Source organism: Micromys minutus (assembly GCF_963924665.1).
Source record: "Micromys minutus genome assembly, chromosome: 3".
Taxonomy (NCBI): Eukaryota; Metazoa; Chordata; class Mammalia; order Rodentia; family Muridae; genus Micromys; species Micromys minutus.
In genome coordinates this window covers 50568877-50591376 of record NC_137972.1, presented here as the reverse complement: position 1 = coordinate 50591376, position 22500 = coordinate 50568877, and positions in this window count along the sequence as shown.

Below are 22500 nucleotides of genomic sequence, written 5' to 3'. Positions count from 1 at the left end.
GCACCCCTCTTACTTGTCCCAAAGGCCACTCTTCCCTTTATATACCATAGGTGACAAGTTCACACAATGCTTCAAAATGATTTGGAGATAATGTTCCTGAGAATTCTGCTGAGAAGAGACTTTTGTTTGTTTGTTATATTTTGTTTCTAACATGGTGCCAAGCCTTTTATATATTCCTATGTGGAGGAAACAGAACTAGAAACCAGAAAACAAAAGCTTAAAAGTCTCAGAAAAAAAAAAGATGGGCTGGAGAGATGGCTCAGCTATTCAAAATGCTGATTGCTTATTCAGAGATCCATGAGTTCAATTCCCAGCAACCACATAGTGGCTCTCAACCATCTGTAATAGGATCTGATACTCTTTTCTGATATGTCTGAAGACAGCTACAGTGTACTCATATACAGAAAATAAACAAGTAAAAAGAGAAAGAGAGACAGAGAGAGAAAGAGATGGAGGGAGGGAGGGAGGGAGGGAGGGAGAAAGGAAGAAAGGAAGGAAGGAAGGAAGGAAAGAAGGAAGGAAGGAAGGAAGGAAGAAAGGAAGGAAGGAAGGAAGGAAGATGGTTACTGTATTCGTGCAAACTTGGGGATTTCCACTTTAGCTTTCGATCCCTGAGAAAGGAGCATTGTTTTGTATATTCTGAATCTGTGTTTTCATTGTTTTAAGAACATGGATGCAAACTGCTGTCCGTCAACTGATCTAAGGACAGTTTTCCCGACTGAAAACAGGAAATGTTCCCCGTACCTCCAGTGCTCTGTTAGCACTTTGCATATTGAGAGACAAAGCCATAGGCGAAGTGTGTCTTCACCTACCATAGTTAGTGTAGTGGATCTGAATGAAATGCACAAATCAATTACATGTCTTCCAAGGACAAGGATGTTCCCACCCCTTCAACTGCCTACCTGTTTTCCAGGATGCAGTGGAATGACGGGAAAAGGGCTTTTCTAAATGAAACTATATAATATCTGATGAATAATTCTCTGATAGCTGATCAATAATTTGCCTAAAGTCTGTTTTAAAAATATGGTATTTTATAAATATTTGAAGGAGAGTGAACTAACATTTACTGATTTTTTCCTGATTTACTTTTAGTGTAGTACTTGCTTTAGCAATATCTACCCATCTGAATTTTCCCATGAGTCACTATCAAGGTTACTGAAAACTTAGAGAAGTCAGGTGATTTGCCCAAAGTCTTTTTCAATCTACACAACATTTCCACTTGAGCAAACAACTCGTCGGGATGTGGTGATTTTTACATCATCTGTTTCGTTCTCTTGTTCAACACTGTAAGCTGAGTGAGCTAAATGATAAAATAAATAAGTTCTGAAAGGCAGTGCCACAGATGCCAGCAAAAACTCAATAATGTCACTTGCCTTGGGTGGGACATAATTATAAAATTAAATGTCCTAAGAGTGGACGATGTCAGTGCTCTTCAGCCAAACATAGCTGGTAGTTAATTTTCTGAGCCTGGGACTATTTCTGTGAATTGGAGGTGTGTTAAAACTACAATTATTTTTCCTGAATAATCACAGGGCCAGAAGAAGTGTAAAGGGAAGGACCCTAGTTCTGATTCCAAACATAATGTGTTAGCCCAGAACTACCAGCAAGTACTCCCTTCCCTAACCACTCTCTGGTGGTACTTGCCCATGCTTCAGAAAACAAGACACAGGGCTATTGGGGATATCTTTGGTAGATGCAGTTGGCAATTTCCCCTGGCCTGTAATGGATGTCATCTGAAGTTTGTACATAGTGCCTTTGTACACAGCTGGCTTCTGGACTCACAGAAAGGGCTCTCTATAGCCCACAGGAGCCCATTTGGCTTACATACAGGAGGCCAGGCTTAAAAAACAAAGTCTCTTGAGAACAACCACCAAGACCAGATTGGAAGATAAACATGCCTGCTCTTGTATGCTGTGAAGGACCCACTTCATGGTGTATTCTATGAAATCTCTGGGTCTCTGGAAACACGGAACCCCATTCTGCCCCAGCGATACCCTGCTCATTGACATAACCTTTGTTAACTTTCTCCTTTTTTCCATCTCATTCCCCAGTGTCCTGAGGTTTCTTCCCAAACAAACTGCTTCCACCTAAATTCTTTTGTCACATTTTAGAGAATACCACCAAAAAAAAATGTATTTTATGGTTTTGTACCTAACAAGTGAATAAAGAAAGAAAAAATAAATAAAGAACGAAAGAAAGAAAGGAAGAAAAGAAGGAAGACAGAAAGAAAGGAAAAGAGAGAGAAAAAAAGGAAAGAAAGAACATAAAGGCCATCTGTTACAGTATCATTCCCTGATAATGAATCTCAGTCATAGTCTACCCCTACTCCTAGAACCAAGAGGTAGAGTGAAGTGTAGGAACCCTCATGGGGATGGGTTTATGCCTCAGTCTTTTCAAGAGATCCTAGGCTCCTAATGTAAGCCTCCACTATGAAGGGTGGAATCTATCTCCCTGCTTACTCTGGGAAACATATGGCCTTTGTAGCTGTGTATAAGGATTATTGGAGAGGGGCAGAGAATTTGATTACAGATGTACTGGTTACTTTATCTGTTGTGTCCAAATTCCAGATGTAAGTATGTTAAGGAAGAAAGGGTTTGTTTGGGCTCATAGCTCAAGGGTATTGTCCTTGGTGCCACAGAGGGCCAGTGGCTGATGTGGAGCTACTGCTTACACTGCAGGCACAACCAGAACAGAAGAATGTGAATGCTAGAGATTTGTTGTGTTCTCTTTCAGTCTAGAACTTCAGCCTGTGGAACAACCACACTCATGTTTAGGATAAGTCTTTCCAATCCAGTTGACCCCTCCAGAAACTCCCTCATAGACCTGCCCACAGGTGTGTTTCCGTGGTGATTCTAAATTTGGCAAGCTGACAACCAAAATTAGCCAACCCAACAATTTATCTTTTCATTTGTAGATTAGACCCCTTTTAAGTGGATTTTCTGGAGATAAATATTAAAAAGATCCCTTTGGCAGGAAGTGAGAGCCATTGAGTTTTACCTAAACCGAAGAGGAAGAGCTCTGTTGACAATATGTAGACATCGCTTCAGAGAACAATAGGAATGGAATTTCATACACATGTTTAAGATATTCTCTTCAGAGTCTGTGTAATAAATATAGTACTAGATCCAAGAGGAAGGCTCACTCAGGCTTATGATTCTCGTTAGCTTTGCAAGTGTTTGTCAACAGAAAAGGATGGAAAATGTTGTATGAACCATTCATGCCACCAAACAGAAACTTTGTGAAGTCTCAACACTCTGCCTTTTTCCTTTTAAAGAATCTTAACATCCCAGCCCCCTTGGAAGTCCCTTCCACCTTCGTAGCCTACTTTTGAGGTTTATCCATAAACATCCGTGAGACCCGGTTCACTTACTTTAACTGCCATAAAGCATAACGTTGTATGAAAAAAATTATAACTTGTTTTTTCCCATCTTTCTGACCCATGAACACGTTGCCTTCCTTCTACTGTCTTTCCATAACAAATGCCGTCTCCTTGAACATGCTCAGGCATGGATTTTTTTTGGCCTTATGTGCAAGAACTCCTTCCAAGACAAATGCCTACAAATGGAAGTGCTGGTGGTGTGCTGTGTGAGGCTTCAACCTCACTAGACACTACCGAGATATTCCATGGAGACCTGATTATAATTCTATCAGCATGTGTGAAATCTTCCTCTCTCCCACATTCTTGCCTGCATTTGGTATGGAGAGATTTAAATTTTTTTTTTTTTTTTACCAACCTGTGGCCTGTGAAAAGCTTGTCATTTCTGGTTATAATTTACTATTCTTATTGCTACAGTTTCCGGAAGGGTTATTTATACATTTTGGATGCTAATCCTGTGGGGGTTTAAATTTATGGCAAACATTTGCCCAGTCAGTGAGTGTTTTCGAACATTCTATTTAGTGTCCTTTAACTTTCTAAGTTTTGATTGTTTTGTTTTTGTTTGTGTTTGTTTTGTTTTCTTGAGACAGGTTTCTCTGTGCAAGAACCATGGCTGTCCTAGACCTCACTTTGTGGACCAGGTTGGCCTATAACTCATAGAGATCCACCTGTCTCTGTCTGCCGAGTGCTGGAATTAAAGACATAGAGGCCTAAGTTTTAAAATTTAATTTAGACAAGTTTATCAATTATTTTTTAATAGTTATTGTGGTTTGTATGTTTTTATAGAAAATCCTTCCCTATGGTGATATTCTTGAGACTTCCTTTTACTTTACAGTTTTACTTGCTCTATTAGGCTTAAAACCTGCCCATGTATAAGTGTGAGTGTTTGGTTTTCATGTGTGGATGTGCACTGTGTATGTGCTTGGTACCTGCTGTGGTCAGAAGCGGAAGTCAGATCCCCTAGAATTGTGGTTGCAGTAGGCTGTAAGCCACCATATAGGTGCAGGGAACTGAACCTGGGTCCTCTTAAGAGCAACAAGTTCTTTTAACTAGTGAAGCCCTCTCACAGACGTTTTAGAGCAGATTGGTCCGTTTCATGATAAGCTTTACCTGTTGACATGGCATCTACTTAAACCATTTGAATCTGCTCATTTAGGGATATGCCTATGACATTGAAGCATCCTTTTAATATACATGTCTCTGTCTGGTGGACACTTTGGAGTGTTTCCATATCAGTTTGTCTTTATCTTCAATGAGGCTACATTTCTCAAACTTTTCACAGAAGGAGAAAGCCCAGGCTACCCCCTGATGAAATGCAGTAAGGCTGTGGAAGATCAGACTGAATAATAATCACTGCTAGGCTTCACTTTTGAGAACGTCTGTGAGAGACTCTCCAGTCTCAGCCTCCTGTTATCCTACATGTGTGCTGAGATTACAGATACATGCTACTGGGTTCTGCTTTCTGTGGGTGCTAAGAATCCAAACTCAGGCCTCCACCTTGTAGGGCAAGTGAATACTCACCGAGCCATCTCCTCTGACCCAAGAGTCTTCAGAAAGGCTCTGGTGACAACAAGAGTCCCCAAGACATTGCACTAGCTGTTTCTCAGACTTTAATAAAATGCCTGTGATATCACCCCAGGTTTCCTCTTAGCCCTGAAGCACTCTCTCAGTCTGAGCAGATAGCATGGCTAGGATTCAGTAACAGCTTTAGTTCCAAACCACAGAGGCTTGGGGTCCTTAAACTTCCTCGAAAGCAAACTTATGAATATCTCCTTTTTAAAAAGGCCACGTCTCTCTCCTTCTACCTTACCACAAACAGTAAGATGAAGCCAGGAAACAATTCGAGTATTTCTTTTTTCAAAAATTATTTAGCCCAGACCACCTGAATAAAGAACAAAGACCTAGGGGCAGCTTACGATGGACGGACTTGAACTACTGTGGCTGGAAGGTGGTCAGAAAGTCCAGGCTTACTATGTGGGGATCTGTGGAATATGGGGTCTCATGTGAAGCTATGGAGAAAGAGCCCTTTGATGAGTTTAAAATGGTCACATGCTGAGATGTGGTGCTCAGGGGTTTATGGTGCGGCTGTGGTCACTGTCACTCACTCTGAAGATCAGTCACATGGAGGTAAAACAGAAACGATTTGTTCACCCAGAGGACTCAGTTACATTTAGACCACCGAGGGAGTGACCAACCAGGAGAGGTCTTGTGAATGTTATTCTTAACTGTGTTTCTAATATATACAATTAGCAATGTATTTTAGATAAAGTCTACCTATTATTGAGCACTATTCCCAACCAAATGATTTCTGCTTTGGAGAGCTTTTAGACATGTGTAGTGGCAACTGTGCTGGGTCTTTCTTAGTCTTGGATCCTCCACATCACTACTTCTTGCTTTTCTCTCTGCTCCAGAAACTTCCTGTGGAAAGTTTAATGGCCTCTTGTCCCTAATGGCTTTCAGAAAGGTAGGAACATCCACTAGCAAGCTTTGATAAATAAAAAGAGGGAGAAGACTGATCCCAGCCTTTAGTCCCAGGTCTGGACTCCTCTTGTGCTCAACTGTGCTTTGAAAATGAAGGTCATAGCTTTGTTCTAAGCATCCTGTTCAAGGGAAGCATACTGTCTTAAGATGGAGGCCTTAGAGAAGAAAAGGCAAAGAACAAAGAAGGAGCCATTTGGCCCCACACATGTGTTCCAGTGACTCCAACCTCTGGCTGTGGTACATTCAGGAAGGAAAAGGCTGGAGCAATAGGCAAGCTCAACTCTAACCAGCAGCCACACTGCTTGAAAAATCACCAAAGAGCGCCCAGTGGTGGAGGTCAATCTGTGCTTCAAGAAGCTACTTTGGACACCTGGACCCCACTGGCTGCCAGTCAGGCTGCATCCTATAAGCTCAGTTCAGTTCTTGTGAGCTCAGCTCCGACCCTAAGTCATCTCCCAGTGTGTGTAAAGAGCATCATGTTATTTATGGCTCTCCTTTCAGTTCTAGTAGCTTTCCTCTCTACCTTAGGTCTATGGGAAGTGACATCTTCACTATAACTAGTCCATTCTTCACTAACTGTGGGTCTTTATCCCCACACAACTGTAAAAAAGACCCAGTGCACATAAAACTTCTTCAGCGAAGTTTGTTATTCGTTCTCCATCTGTCCTCACCAGGGCCCAGAGCCAGGATGGCAGTAGTGTACCTTTTAACATTTAAACTAGGAAACTTTTGCTTTCAATTTTGGTCTGTTTTCCTCTTCTGTTTGTCCCCTTTCTTCCTCCTCAGCCTTGTAGCCTATAAAAAGTACATGAGAACCAGAGATGTGTATAGTATTCCAGAAAGTAACTTACAGGGAACATGTGAAACAAAGAGTTGGTTCCCTCCAGGTTCTATTTGAGAATCAGAGCCTGGCACATGGGTTTCCCTTATATTAGTGGGAAAGGATTGACCCTAGGGATAGGATTGAAGCCTAACTGGTTGGTTGCCATCACCTTTCCCGAATCTCCTCAAATCGCTGAAAGTTGTTATCATCCATTGGAATTTTTACAAGGGAATTTCAGCAGGGAGCTAGAGAACTGAGTCATACTCCATTGTGTGACTATAGCTCTAAAACATATAGCAACAAGCTCTGAGAAATATGGGCCAAGCATCGAGTCCAGAGCTCGGCAAATGCTCAATATCTGGCTTTCCTCCGACAGTAAAATTTAACAGTGATTTTTCTTTCAGCTGATTTTTGGACCTTTGTATTTTTCCTTGTTTTGGACCAGCTCCCACTTCCTCTGTCTCTTTCCTTTTGTTTTCTAGAGAAGGGCATGATGAGGACAATCTGACAGGATTCCAAGCAGTTGGGCCATTTCTTCTTCAGGTTTTGTAAAGAAGATTATTGCATAGGATCTTTTGAGTGAGCAAACTTACTCGGATAAAGCTCAGTGCTGGTGTAAGCATCTGCTTGGTCAACAAGAACTGAGCAAATGGCTACAATTTTTTCCTAGAAGAAGCCAACTCAACATCTGGATTGAAATGCATTTGGCTTGTAGGAGCCAAAGCACTCTCTGCTTATTCCCCCAATAAAAGACCTATAAAAACTGAAGAAAATGCAAAATCTTCAACAACTGAAATCTTAGGAAGCATTCCCTTGAGTTTATGTTACACATACACACACACACACACACACACACACACACACACAGAGAGAGAGAGAGAGAGAGAGAGAGAGAGAGAGAGAGAGAGAGAAAGAGAGAGAGAGAGAGTTTATGAAAACACTCCTTTAAGGCTAACTCAAGTTAGGCATCAGCTTAGAGCTATCCAGAGCCATGGTGAAACAGGATGAATGTGGGAATTCTTTCCTATCCCCAGTGTACAGGTGAATTGTAGCACATCCTGGTAGGCTTCAGGAAGTCCACATATCCAGAAATGGAGTCCAACTACAGAAGGATTTCTGGTGGTCAGATGAAAGCCAGCTTTCTTCAGGAACTCCTGAAACAGGTTTTCCACCCCCCAAGGGAGTCCCTCCCTCCAGGAATGTGTCCACAGATTTGTCTGTTCAGTGTGTCCTAACCACGTTCTGTGTCTTGCTGTCTCCACTGCTCCCTCCTGCTGTCCCACCTCCCCTGCCCAGACATGTCCCACTTCTTCTTTTCTTTCTGCTCTGGACTCTTTTGATGCCTCTGGATATTTTCTCTCTCTTACCCACAATAAAAACCTTCTCCTGCCAAGTAGAGGTGGTGAGCGCCTTTAATCTAAGCACTCAGGAGGCAGAGGTAGAAGAATCTCTGTGAGTTTAAGGCTAGCCTGGTCTACAGAGCTACTTCGAAGACAGCCAGGGCTACACAGAAAGCTTTGTCTTGAAAAACAAAACCAACCAAACAAAGAACTTCCATACCAAACCAAACCAAACCAAACCAAACCAAACCAAACCAAACCAAACCAAACCAAACCAAACCAAACCAAACCAAAGAAACTTTCCACTAATGGACCAATTCTCTACTGTACTGCTCACACACAGTTCCCAGGACTTTGACTATATAACAGGTTAGCTCAAAATGTTGTTGTGTTGTTGTGTTAAACATTTTGCTCATTTCTTATCTCACAGTTTTGTACACTAGAAAATCAAACAGCTCTGTTCTGTGCTATTATGTCTAGAGGTTAGGATCTTGAGTCACCGTAAACATATTTTATTCATCTTCCTATGAACAATTATATAAGGCATCTTCACACACCACGGGCTTCCTTACACCTGACACTTGATTCTAAGGTGAGTGCTCCAAATAAAAAAATCAAACTAGCTAGGGAGCTTGTGTACATGCATGTACACATACATATAATTGACCATGATTGGGCCTTTGAGGGTTAGATAGCTCAGGCTAGCATTCATGCTACGCAGCTTCCTAATACTCTGGCCATGAGCTAGGAAACTGTGGCCTCTCCATACTTCAGTTTCTATACAGAACTGATACACACAGTCCATGAGTTGCCTCCTAAACAATCCCTTTAGTACTTGCTGCGTTAGATCCTGAGCATCTCATCCTTGTTATCTAAGGCAGCAGAAGGCATGCTCTGTCCCGAGTCAGCCACTTCCATTTGGTCCATTGTCTACAGGAAGGGAGAGCATCTGACACAAAGGCCAGGGAAGCTAATGTGAGTGGAGACTGAGTTTTGTGAAGAAGGCGTTTGTATCATTAGTTTCCCTAAGAATCTAAAAACTTCACCCTAGTCTTGGTCCCTTCAAGATCTGAGGAAACTGGTGGCTAAGAGTAAGTATAAGTGGCAGCAGGTGACGGCTCCCAGGTCAGAGGTTATGCTCCCTGCTAAGTCTGTGACAGCAGCAGTTTACAGGATAGACATTGGAGTGGAGATCCTGTGAGAAGGAGGGAAAATGGAAGGAAAGAATGGAGGAAGGGAGGGAGCCAGTTTGGTCCTAGATTTTTGTTTGAAGCAGCATCTCACATAGCCCAGTCTGGCCTCAAACTCTCCATGTAGTCAAGGGTGACTTTGATCTCCTGATCCTCTTACATCTATCTGCCATGTGCTGGGATTACAGGCTTGGTTGCTGTTGTGAGCTGCCTGGTTTAGATGCTACACTCCCAACCAGTGTCATCTACAAGAGCAGTTAAATGCTCTTAATGTCTGGGTCATTTTTTCTATTAATCTTAAAAAATTGTTTCCCAAGGCACCCAGAGACCCACGTACCAACAGAAAGAGAGAAGAGACTCCACAATGCTATCCCCTGATCTCTACTACATCCTCTGTGACACATGTACATGCCCCATCACGCACACACATACATAATAATTTTTATAGAAAAAGTCCTATTACTTCAGGATTAGGGTAAGTAGTGATGAGAAATGATCCCATGCACAGAAGCTGTCCTCCTCCCACAGTGTGTTGGAGTGTCAGCTACTCATCCTGAGGGCATCTCAGTGAGGAGTCAGCTGAACCAATCTCAGAGACGTCCTTTTTCCACAGAATTGAGGGGAGTTGGCTGACTCTCCTAACTCTACAGAATAACCAAGATTGGGTCACTTGAAGAACAGTGGAAATGTCTGCCCAGACTACTGTGACCTCAGAGACCAGATGCCTCCAAAAGCTACGGTCCCTCTCACAGTCACCTGCTGAAATTAAGTGAAGGGCCTACGTATTTTTGGTGACTCGAGCGTGGATTCTGCTATTGCAATTGAAACATGCTGTAGCTCACAAGAAGACATGGCTGGGGGAGGGTGGGTGAAAGATTGCAGAGCCCAGCCCAGCACAGTGCCCTGCTATCTTCTGCTATCAGCACACCCAGAACTCCCCAGGGGAGGAGGAAGCGCAAGGAGAAAACACCTGTGAATTCCTTACACAACTCCCCCCATGGCTGCATCCCACCCTCTGCACTGCCAGAAAAGATTCATTTGTTCCATCTCTGACCTCAGGGCATGGACAAATGGATAGAGGCCTGGTGTGACTTCTCTTTTCTTGGCTCTATTCCACTCACCAATTAATCACTGTACCCTAGCCTGACAAGCCTAGCTCTTTGCTGCTGTTCATCCTCTGGCTGTTGCTGTGATTGCTCTAAAGGCTTCCCCAGATGCAAGAACCCATCAGGTGGGGTTTGTATTTTCCCCCACTGATTCATGCCCTGCTGAGAGGGGCTTCATTTGCTTGTACAGCACTGGGCATGCTCAATATGAATCCTTGAGAATGTCAATGGACTCTAACTCTGTGACTCAGTAGTTTTGCCACTGTGGCCTTGTCATTTGATATCCCCCCCCCAAATTTCCAGAACTTTGAAAGAAATTAATGGTGTCAAAAGACCATATGATAATGATTTGATGTGAAACTCTTCAGTAGACGTAATTGTTAATTTTAGAACTGGGCAATCAGATTTCTATGAAATGGGTGTGTTCTGATAGGCTGTGCAGAAAGATGGTTTCATAGACAAACTAAGGCCAAACTAAGAAATGAAACAAAAAGCAGACATGCAGCGGTAAAAATAAAAGATGGGCTAAACTTTTATTCTGCTCTAGTGCTGGCTCCCATAGGGCCACCTTGCACTTTGGGGTATCTCCATCTTAGTAGAGGTGGAGAAAGAGAAATTGAGGAGGAGGCAACATGGAAGCAGATGTGGATGTTTCTCTCTCGGCACATCTCTAGATAGATAAGGTTGTGATGATTGTTTTTTTTTAAGGGTTTCTATGGGTCAAATTATCTTATCTAGGTGGGCAGCTTATATTTTTGTCAATTGGTTGTAAGCCTATTGTGTAGAGGGACTGTGGATTGATAAGTTAATGGTTGTGGAGTCAGGTTTTTACCAAGTATTGGAGGAAATTGAGTGAGTGAAACCAACATGCCCTAGTGAAGCAGAGAAGGCCTTCAGACCTCACTGTCTTTCTTCAGATCTATTCCATACATCTCTAATACATCCTAGGATCTGAGGAGCTCTTGATTAAGAAAACATTATTCTTATTATATTATAGTTATCATTTGGAGAATCATGGTAGCCCAGAAGGCAGCTGGGTAGCCTTTTACAAATTCCTTAACTTGTTTTTTTTTTTTTTTTCTTGAGGCTACATTAAATAACCTAGAATTCATGTTGCTGGAGGGGGCGGTCAACAATTTTCCCTTCAAACGTCTATTCCCTCCAGGAGTTAGAAAATAAACATCTGTACCCAATAAGAATGTCAGCTCTGTTGATACCTTGGTACCTGTCTTAGTCAGGGTTTCTATTCCTGCACAAACATCATGACCAAGAAGCAAGTTGGGGAGCAAAGAGTTTATTCAGCTTACACTTCCACATTGCTGTTTGTCACCAAAGGAAGTCAGGACTGGAACTCAAGCAGGTCAGGAATCAGGAGCTGATGCAGAGGCCATGGAGGGATGTTACTTACTGGCTTGCTCAGCTTGCTTTCTTATAGAACTCCAGTCTACCAGCCCTGAGATGGCACCACCCAAAATGGGCTGGGCCCTCCCCCCTTGGTCAATAGTTGAGAAAAATGCCTTACAGCTGAATCTCATGGAGGCATTTCCTCAACTGAGGCTCCTTTCTCTGTGATAACTCCAGCTTGTGTCAAGTTGGTACAAAACCAGCTAGTATAGTGCTATAGGGGCCTTCCCAAAGAATCAAAGGGAAATGCTCTCAAACACAAGTAGGCCACCCAGGGCTTGTGCCCAGCCTCCCAGCACAGAGACACAGTTTGGAAAGTGAGGATGGTGATACCCCAGACCTGAGTTTATGTCAGTTATCCAGGGTTGGCTGTGAATAGAGCAAAGGGGACCAAACGTGGCATGTAGATTTTATCACACTAATCCTTGGATTGATTGATAACTCTTCTCAAGCACAATTCTACCACACTTAGGATTCACACACTTGTAACTTCAGAGGCAGGAAAGATAGGACAGACAGAGCATCGAGGGTAGTACAGACCCTAGAGAGAAGCTATCTGGTTCATTCTGGGGCTGTTTCATTCTTTACTCAAGAGCTGGAAGAGAGGAAAAAGAGTTTCGCGTCCCCCAGAGAAAGATGGAGGCTGAATGGGCATAGAAGGTTGGCACTACAGGAATCCAAGGATTTGAGAAGATGCTTTCCCCAGGAAGATGTAGGAGTGATGTCAAAAGCACGGGGGGGAGGGCTAGGGAAGAGCACAAAAATACTAAGAAGCAGTCTTCCCAAATGTCCTGTTCTTGAAAGTTTCAGCAACCTGTTGGGAATGTTTGGCGCCTTCGACACATGGTAAAACCAAGAGTATTTTGAGCGGATGGTTCTGGAGTGATTTCAAAGCTCTTGCTGGTATAGACGTGTGCGGCCTTCTCCTCCAGCTGCCCAGGATTATGAACAGTGAGGGTTACATCACCATGTGGTAAGATGGAGGAGCTGTGTAAGCAGAGCCCTTTTGCAGGCCTCTGATGCACAAAGAACAGAGACCTTTCCCTTCTCCCTTACCTGAAAGCCCATTCTTTGCACTTAGAGGCAGCTCTACTCTGCAGAGATAGAGTCTGAACAACTCTTTATGGGGAGAGAGGGCCCAATCTCTTTAATTTCCTTTAAGCTCACACAAGCCAGTCTCATTTCCCTTGTTCCTTTTGAAGAACATGTGCTAAACACTTGCTTCTCTCACGTAGCCCCCTGCCTCCTTTCTGCACACTTTGGGAGGAACAGGGACCAAGCCTAAGTTGGGGGGCAGTAAGCTTTAGCCTAAGGGCCAGATCCCACTACTGCCTATTTTTGTAAAACAAATTTCCTTGGAACGAAGCCACTGTGTGATTACTGGCTATAGTTGCCTCTGAGCAACGAAGGCAGAGGTAAATCATTGCAAAAGAGACTGTCCACCCAACAGAGCTGAAGCTATTTTCTGTCTGTTCCTTCTGGAGGAAAGCTTTCCAAACTGTGGCTTACATGAAGGAAATGTGGGTCAGAGATGCTCTGAAAAGAATAACTGACCCAAAGTTTCGAAGGTGGATCGCTGAGATTCTGATGTGAGAGCGGAGACGCAGGCGAAACAGCCTGTATGTCACACAGTGACTGAGCATGTCAACCTCCTAATGCCGTGATGGTGGCATACCTGATAAAGCCATGATAACCCGAGAATGTAAGAACATTTTTATTTTCCATATCTATCCTATTGGACGCATTCACTCAGCAACACCACCCATTGTAGAGGGCCAGCTACCACAGCTCTCCCTGTCAGAGGGGCATGGATAGCTAGCTCAGGAAAAGATCCAAATTCAGAATTGAAGGTATTTTTTTTCTACCGAGTATCAGTTGTTTCTGCATCAGCATAAAGTTAGAAATCATAGGTTGGCCCATCACGAGCCACTTTCTTGTGGGAAAACATGTGCCTAGCATTCTCTCAACCCCGGGAGAGGGGTGCTGTCGTGGCTCCAGGACACGGCTGACAGCTTGTGTTTCAGAGACCATCTGCCCTGTCTGTGCATTGAGAGTCTGAGAGGTAGGACTCTGATGGCTCTCGGCGTCATCAAATTGACTGGCTGTAGAGTCACCAGGGAAGAATACCTCAGGGAGTATCTGTGAGGGCATTTCCAGAGATCTAAGCCAAAGCAGGGTGACACGCTGTGACAGGGGTAGCAACATTTCATGGCTGGGGTCCTGGACTGAGTGAAGGGGGGAGCTGAACACAGTACTTGTCTTTCTCCACTTCCGGGCTGTGGCCGCCATGGGACGTCTGCCTATGCTCCCAGCACTGTGACTTCCTCATCATGGTGAAGTGCGAGTTAAAACAAGCTCTTCCTCTCACAGAGACAAGAATTAATAGTGTCCAAAGTCCTAGTGCTGACAGGCAGCAGCAGGAACACTGAGAAAGAAAGACGATTTTCAGGCCTTCCATGGGCTCACATTGCTGCATTTGAAATGCTCTGGTATAGTGTGTGCATTCTCTGAGTGCAAGCATATGCGCGTGCACGTTTGTGTGTATGTGCGTACATGCATGCCTGAATGTATGTGTATCAGTATGTGTGCATGTATGTATGTATGTGTGTAAAAATATTTGTGGGTATGCTACTGTATGAGTCTGTATGAGTATGTGCATGAGTGTGTACATGTATATGTGTGAATCTGAAATTTTGAGTGTTATTTTGTATATGAGTATGCAAATATATGTGTTTGTATGTATGATTATGTATGCACATATATGAGTATGTATGTCTGTGTGTGTGTGAGTGTTTATATGTGTGTGCATGTGAATGTGTCTATGAATTGTGTCTGTGTGTGTTATGAGTATGTGTGTTAATGTATGCAGTTATGAATGTGTGTATGTATATAAGTGCAATATTGTATATATGAGAGGATACATGTATGTACATGTGTATGTGTGTACATGCATGTGCATGTGCACTTATGTGTGTGAGAATGTATGTGTGTACGTGTGTGCATGTGTGTGTGTGTGTGTGAGAGAGAGAGAGAGAGAGAGAGAGAGAGAGAGAGAGAGAGAGAGAGAGAGAGAGGTGGACTCCTCTGCCTAGCCATTGCTTCGTTCAGTTTTATTATCAGATTTTAAGAGCTGGAAACTCCAGAACTGTCGGTCACAAAGCTTTTTTGGGGCAGCCTGGAAATTTGGTAGGGGATGAGGTTGACCTAACACTCTCTAACTTCTGGCTAGCTATCTCAGGCCACTTCCCTTTTTATTTGTGAATAGATAAGGCCACAACACTTACTATTTGCTGTGACATCACTCCCTGGGGGGACTATAATAGACTGTGGCTGCTTCAAGGTTTGAAGACTCCCATACTTTAAAAGGGATAATCTTCTCCCTGTCCTTTCTGGCTCTGGTGAGAATTTTTCTATATTTGGGGAGGAAAGTTGTGAACCAGCTTTTCTCTCTTTACACTGTCATTTAAATTATTATTACAGGTATAGCCTAGGTCCAGATGATTGTGTTTGTGCTACTGTGTACAGTGGAAGAAAGAAGGAAGGAAGTAAAGGAAGGAAGGAAAAAAGGAAGGGAGGGAGGGAGGAGAGAGGGAGGAAAAGGAGGAGAAGCTAAAAGAAAACCAGCCCTTAATTCTCAATCTTTCTGTAAAGATTGATGAACTCATATGAGCCAAGCTGTAGCCCGCCCAGTGTTGGGGTCAGGGTCAGGATCAGAGTTAGGGCCAGGGACCATGGTTCTGTGAGCTGCCTTTCTTTAGTAGGAATGCTGGACATCTGAATTTACCCACCAATGACTCATGGATGACAGAGCACTTAGGGAGGCAGAGACAGGAGGATTACGAGTTCATGGCCAGTCTGAGCTTCATTATGAGAAAGAGCTCTTAGTGGCCAGCTCTGTGAGAAGGGTTGTCAGTGGGTCCAGGGAGTACAGGGAAAGTAAAAAGTGACTTGGGGTTTTATCTTTTACATGTATATGTGGTGTGTATCTGTGTGTGTCATATGCATGCACATATAAATGTATGTATTCATGAATGTGTGCATACATGTATGTGAAGGCCTGATGTTATTGCCATCCATTTTCCTCGGATGCTCTTTAGCAGGAAGCAAGACTCCTCACTGAACTCAGGGCTCACAGTTTAGCAAACTTGCCACAGGGATCCCCCATCTATGCTTCACAAGAGATGGGAAAACAGGGGCACTGCCAAGCCTGCCCAGGTAGGTTCTGGGGCACTGAATTCCAGCCTTCTGGCTTTCATAGCAAGTGTTTTGCCCTCTGAGCCATTTTCTAGGCTGATTTGTGTTCACTCCAATCCCTTTCTACTAAACTATTTCTAGTATAGACTTTCTACTGTATAAATTGGCTATTCAGAAAGGCACAACCATGATTTGTAAACAGAGAGCTCAACCATTTTTAAATGAAGAGGCTTATAGGCAAAACTCATCACATTCTCTTCCTCCCTTCAGTAAAGGTTGTAAACCAGATGCCTGGAGGGACCACCCACTCTGACTGCTTGTCACCACGTGGAGATGAGCACACACTTTGGCTCAATCTTTAGGTTTTAAAGAAGACGAGCTGAATAGTTAACCTAAAATTGGAATTTCTTTTCCTGGTCTTGCTTCTCCCAAAGCCGGTGGGTCTTACTTGCCTCTCGCTGGGACAGTAGTAATCTTACATCTCCCTGTTTACTCTCTGGTAGGATTTACAAGAAAGCCACAAGTAATACTCTGCAGCAGAACCAATGGCATTGGGAAGTCTTGCTGGGCTGGCCTGGAGTCCCCCCCCCCCCAGCCACGTGTTCTAATTAGCATTTCCTCTAAGAGGATGTGGGCCCTTCAGCCCTGCCCTGTCCTGGATATTCTGAGTTGGCTCCTCTGTTGAGCCTCTTCCCTCCCCCTCTAACCTCTATCACCATTCTCCCCACCCAACACTGGTTCAGCTCAACCTTTGCCAGCTAAGCTGCCTCTTCAGCTGCCCCAGTGGGAACTCCAGGGCAGGCAGGGACAGGAAAGGTCTAGGAGGAACTAGGAGGGGGACCTGGGAGGTCCTTTTGGGTGAGGCAGGGCCCTGGGAACATAATGGCATGGCTGGGGTGGGGCTAGGGATGAGATGGGGTGAGGGAGGTCTAAATCTCAACTTGGCCCCTCTCATTCCATTTGGATACCAGATGTAGAAGGAGGCCTGTTGTTTGACAGCTGTGAGCCAAACCCCAGTTCCCTGAAGGGCAGGAGCCCTTGTGTGTCTTAAAGGCCCCACAGAGGTTCCTTCATTCCCTAAGAGAACTCCACCCCCCCTCAGCAACCCTGCCCAGGCTTTAATCGTCACCAGTAATGGGCAAAAGTTCATCATCAGCTCCAACAGAAACCTTCCCTGCTGGGGTTCTTCTCAGTGGCTCTCCAGAGACCCCGGAGGCTCAGGAGCTGCTTCCTTCCTGGTGGTAAACGCGAGGACAATGGAGTGGGTGTTAGAAGTAAAGACAGAACTAAGTTGAGTCCCAGAGCGTTAAGTGGTCATGGGACATTGGACTTTTTGCTGAGTATCTCTTACCTTGTTTCTTCATTTGCAAAACGGGCAAAGCAGTACTTCAAGAGAAAGTATAATCCATATAAAGTGCACATGAAGAATTGCAGCAACATTATTCACAACAGCCCCCAGAGGGACAGTCACATGTCTATCAAGTGATTAAGGGTTGGTCTCCTCCTACTCCTTTCTGCCCCTCTCTGTCACCCACTACTTCTCTCTGTCCTGAATGCTCTGCCTGTCTACATTTATACTCACCTGCCTCTACCCCTTCTTCAGGCCTCCACTTTCCTCCTTTCCCCCAAATAAACCCCCTTATAGCAGATCTGTTGTATGGCATAATTACTTGGGGGCATACCTTGGCATAGGTCTGACAGGTACCTCCTTGCCACATTTTCTTCCATAACCTTATTGGTTATTTGGTAAATTTGAGACATTCTGGACTTCAAGAACTCTGTCTATAAATAACTAATAAATAAGTAAATACATCAATAGTCTTGTAGTATTTATATCGTGAGTATATAGATATAGTATCTATATCTACTATCATATTATATAATAATATGTGGTTATGTTTATAAGACAAAAATTACATGACATAATATGTAACTCTATGTTAAAATATACCAATAAACAACAATTTAAAAGTGATAATTATTTTTATCTACCACTTCCTCTTCTCTTAAGAATTTTCCTGATTTCAGAATGGCCTTCTAATTTTTTTAACTTTATCAACATTATTTTTGAGTATTTTAAATATATGTGCATATATACATATAGCATATATAATGTACTTTGTAACTATAATGTAGAATCATGGACTATCATCCAGCTATCTAATAATATACACTGTGTGCTTTAGTGTATAGGACATTATACCCATGCAGTCATTATGAACTATGACTTTTATGCTACATTCTCCCTTTCTCTAACCTTTCTGCATTTGGAATGGTGTCTCCAACTCTGAATGTTTCCTGGCTCCTGATATATTTGGAAAGAAAATAGTTCTGAGTTTGAAGAAATTCAATTACAATAATGACTTTAATTCAGCTGCCTCTTGTAGCTTCTGCCAGAAAACAGGGAAAATAAGCCAGGGTGCTCCTTCAGCTTCCCCCTCCAGAGTGGGTGAGGACAAGGACACAGGTGGACATGCAGGTGACCTGGGCAGCCACATCAGGGTTGGGCTAAGGGCCAGCTGGCTTGGCCTGTTCCTGTACTCAACGCTAGCTGGAGGCAGGGTGGCCTGTGGAAGGGTCTTGCCCATTGCAAATAAAGGGCCTTTCTTGGAGATCTTAGACTTTTGTAAAGGGATCCTGGGGACTTGGGGTCTCTGAGAGCCTTCAACCTAATACTGTGCAGGTGGCTCATTTTCATTAAAATGGCAGGTCAGAGTGCCTACTTGATTTGGTGACAAAGACATCATTGAAACTGTTGTCTGCCTTCCCTGCGAGCTGAACAGACAATGATCCAGGATATTTGTTGCCTGGCTTCTCCACTCCAAGCATTCAATCATGCAGGACTCTGGAGACAGCTTAAGTGGGCAAACTCTGCAGCAGCATTTCTGCACCGGGGGACATGCTTCCTGGACCCAACAATACCCTTAGCCCAGTCAGCTTGAGGCAGCATGGCTTCCTCGAAACTAGAAAAAAAAAAAAGGTCTTTTCCTCCAGAAACTCTCTGGAACTAAAGTTTCCCACAGGGGCAGCTTCCCCAAGTCCTGCTGATAGCTTCTGGAAGGTGGGTTAGTCTTAATTCTCAATGTTTTCATAAACCTCCCTGCCCATTTGTCATATAAATTAATTAGGTTAGGCTAATGAAACAATTTTATTTTGCAGATATTTTAGGTGGTGCTTGGAAGTTGTGCCTGGTATGGACTAACATTACTGGAATAAAGACAGTGTGTGTGTGTGTGTGTGTGTGTGTACATATGTGTGCATGTGACTTTGGGATTAAAAGGAATAACAGGCTAGTTTTTTTCAGAGAGACTGCTAAAGGGAATATTGTGTGCAGTGAGGGTCAGGGTAGCCCACATAACTTCAACATGTGAAAAGGGAGACTCAGGTACATCTCAGGTTGCAGAAGAGACCATTGGGGGTAGGGTAGACTTAGCTGCCTCCTTGCACTCTTGGCTTGGTATTCTCTAGGAAATACCTGCCTAACAATTCACTGCATCTGTGGGCACATGCACTTTTCCCTTACCTGTTCTAAGAAAAACAGAGGCTCAAAAATACAACATGCCACCATTCGAGGTCACGCAGGCGTGGCCCCAAGACTTCACCGCTGTCATTAGCTGCAGCGGACTCCCTGGGCTGTCAGGGATGCCTCCAGGCACTGTAACTTTCCTTAAGGATGCTACCATCGCATTAGGGTACTCCAGGAAAATAATCACTGGTCTTTGGTCCCTCAGGCCACTCATGAGGCTGTCTTCCCTGCTGCTCTAAGCCCAGTTTTCACCCCTACCTTTTCCCCTGCCCTTGAAGCCACAGGTTCATCCCTGCTTTCTGCCCTGAGGCTCAGGAGCCACGAATCTGATGCCTGTTTAAATGAAGAATATAAATGAAAAAGGAATGTGCAGGTCAGGGAAGGATATAAACCGCCCCTCTAATCCCACCAGCACTGGATTTTGCTTCCAGACAACCTGAAATGATTCCTTTTTCTATAGGTTCACTATGCAAAGCGGAGCAAGGTTTCCAGGAGGCAAAGTGCTTCACCTCCTTAATGTAAAGACTGAACACAAAGGGGAAGTTTTCAGAAGAATCAGATGCAGATGGCATTTTAATTGTATTTCAAGGGTTGGATGAAGACGTGGCTTGGTTGGCACAGTGAGTGTGCCATGTAGACCCAGCGGGCATGAGTCCAGTCTGTGTGGCGTTGTCTCTACTGTCAAAGCTCAGCTTCAGTCTCTTCTCTGCATTAAACTGAGTACAGTGATGTATGAGTACAATTCCAGAACTCAGGAAGGAGGATCTGAGATTTAAGGTCAACCAAAGCTAACAGAGTTTGAAACCAGCTCTGGTTACGTGAGACCGTGTTTTAAAGCCAACCAACCAAATAAATCGTAAATGTATTTCAGTAGTTATAACTTAAATTCCTGGGAAAGTTTGTTTGGAATTTAAACATACAAATCCTTTTGTCAGAGGATGGAGAGATGACTCAGTGGTTAAGAGCAATGGTTGCTCTTTTTTTCAGGAGCCAGGTTCAGTTCCTAGTACCCACAAAGAGGCTTACAACCATGGGTAACTCAGCTTCAGAGAATCTGATGTCCTCGTGTGGACTCCATAAACAGTGCACACATGTGGCGCACAGACATGCAACCAAAACATCCATACACATAACGTATAAATGAATAAATCTTTTAATAATTTCTTTCTTGAATAAGTATCTCAGTTTTGCCTGCTTCATAAACTTGGTTTTATATCCAGAAAGTTTTCTCAGAAGACGTTCATCCATGGTTCTTAAAAATTATTTTCATGGGATGTAGCATGCAGCTTGAGAGTATTGTTGGTTTTCAGACCCTGGGCAAACACTGAGGTGCATATTTAAAATACCAAATTAGACCTGGCCTCCAGGTTCTCCCCACATCCCCTGGCATACCCTGTCCTCTATTCTGAACTTTTTAGCTCTGGGGCTGGGCTTCCCTTTAGCCCAAGGCTTTTTCTTATATAATCTAGACATTTTGGTCCCTTCTCCCTTCTCCCTTTCTCTCCCTCTTTTGCTGTTTTTATTTCCTCTTCCCTCTTCCCTCCGTCTCCCTCCTCATGCATGGTGACTTCCCTGGCCTCATTCCCTGGGACCATTGAACTTGCCTGAAAGTGGTTTTCTAATAAACCTGCCTTTATTTATACTCTAATCTTGCTTGAATTGGCTCACTTTACTGGTGGAGAAATAACTTATTAGTTATTATCAGTAATATCTCTGGGGTGAGAGTGGGGGAAGAATTTATGTTCTAAGACATGCCTCCTGAGGAGACTGTATTCAGTGTTAATTTTATCACCTAAATGTGTGCCTGCTTGATGTTGGGGACAATGGTCAGCTGATAAATTCTTGGCTGTGTGCTTCCTCTGAAGGGAAATACCAGCAGCCCTAATCCCCCAGTCTGAGATGGTCAGGTGGGGGCCATACGGTATAGTCCAGAGAAGCAGCCATGACAGTTCTGCTCAGAGAAAAGCCCACAGGCCTCTCTTGCAACTCCCCTGTCCTGCACTCTAATCTCTCACACAGGCCATTTTCCTTTCTCTTTGGAACACCCTGCTGTTGAGTGCTCCTTGGCTGGCTATGTCTTGCCACTTTATATCTTAACTCAAATGCTACCACTTCAGAAAGACCTTAGTTGAGAACTCAATCTGCATTGTATAGTAAAGCTCAACCTTTTCAGTGGACAGTTGCCTGCATTTCAAAGGAACACAGTGTCATAAGCATCAGATCTAAGGCCTAGAATGCTAATCCGCACCTGAGCATGCTTCCCTTGGGATTTTTTGCAGTTGGCCACTCCTTAACAGTTTCAACCCTTGCTACAGGGAGCCCAAGTATATCCCTCCATTTTTGCATTTTCCAGAATATAATCAAGACAGGATCATTCAGGGGCTAGCCTTTTGATTATAGCTTCACATATGCAATTAAGATTTGTTTATGCAATTAAGAAGTTGCACAAGCATTTGTCAGTGTGGCTGTGCTATTGTGCATTCCTGGTAGCAGCATACAAGAACTCCAGTCACTCCCTGTCCTCTGCAGTAGCATTGTTAGCTGTGGGTCTTGCTTTTAAACAAACAAACATTTACTGTGTGTGTGTGTGTGTGTGTGTGTGTGTGTGTGTATGTGTGTATGTGTGCCACAGTACCTGTGTGAGTCAGTTCTATTGTGTGGGTTCTGGGGATTAAACTTAGGTCATCAGACTTGACAGGGACTGATTGTGTTACACATCTTTCCATCTGCCTTTGCCTGTTGAGCCATCAGCCCCATTGACAGTTTTTCAAAAGAAGTTTTACTGTTTGTATAGCAGAATCTCATTCAGTTACAAAATGTTATTCATTCATTCATTTTGTGTGTATATGTGTGATCAAATGTATGCATGTGTACCATGGACATTAAGGAACCCTCAGAATTCAGAAGAGAGCATCAGCTTCCCTAGAACTGGAGTTACAAACAGCTGTGAATGATTGAGGAGGTGTTTGGAATTGAGCATGGGTCCTCTGCAAGAGCAGCCAGTGTGTGTAACCATTGATCCATCTCTATTTACTTAGGGATGGAAGGGATTGGGTATCT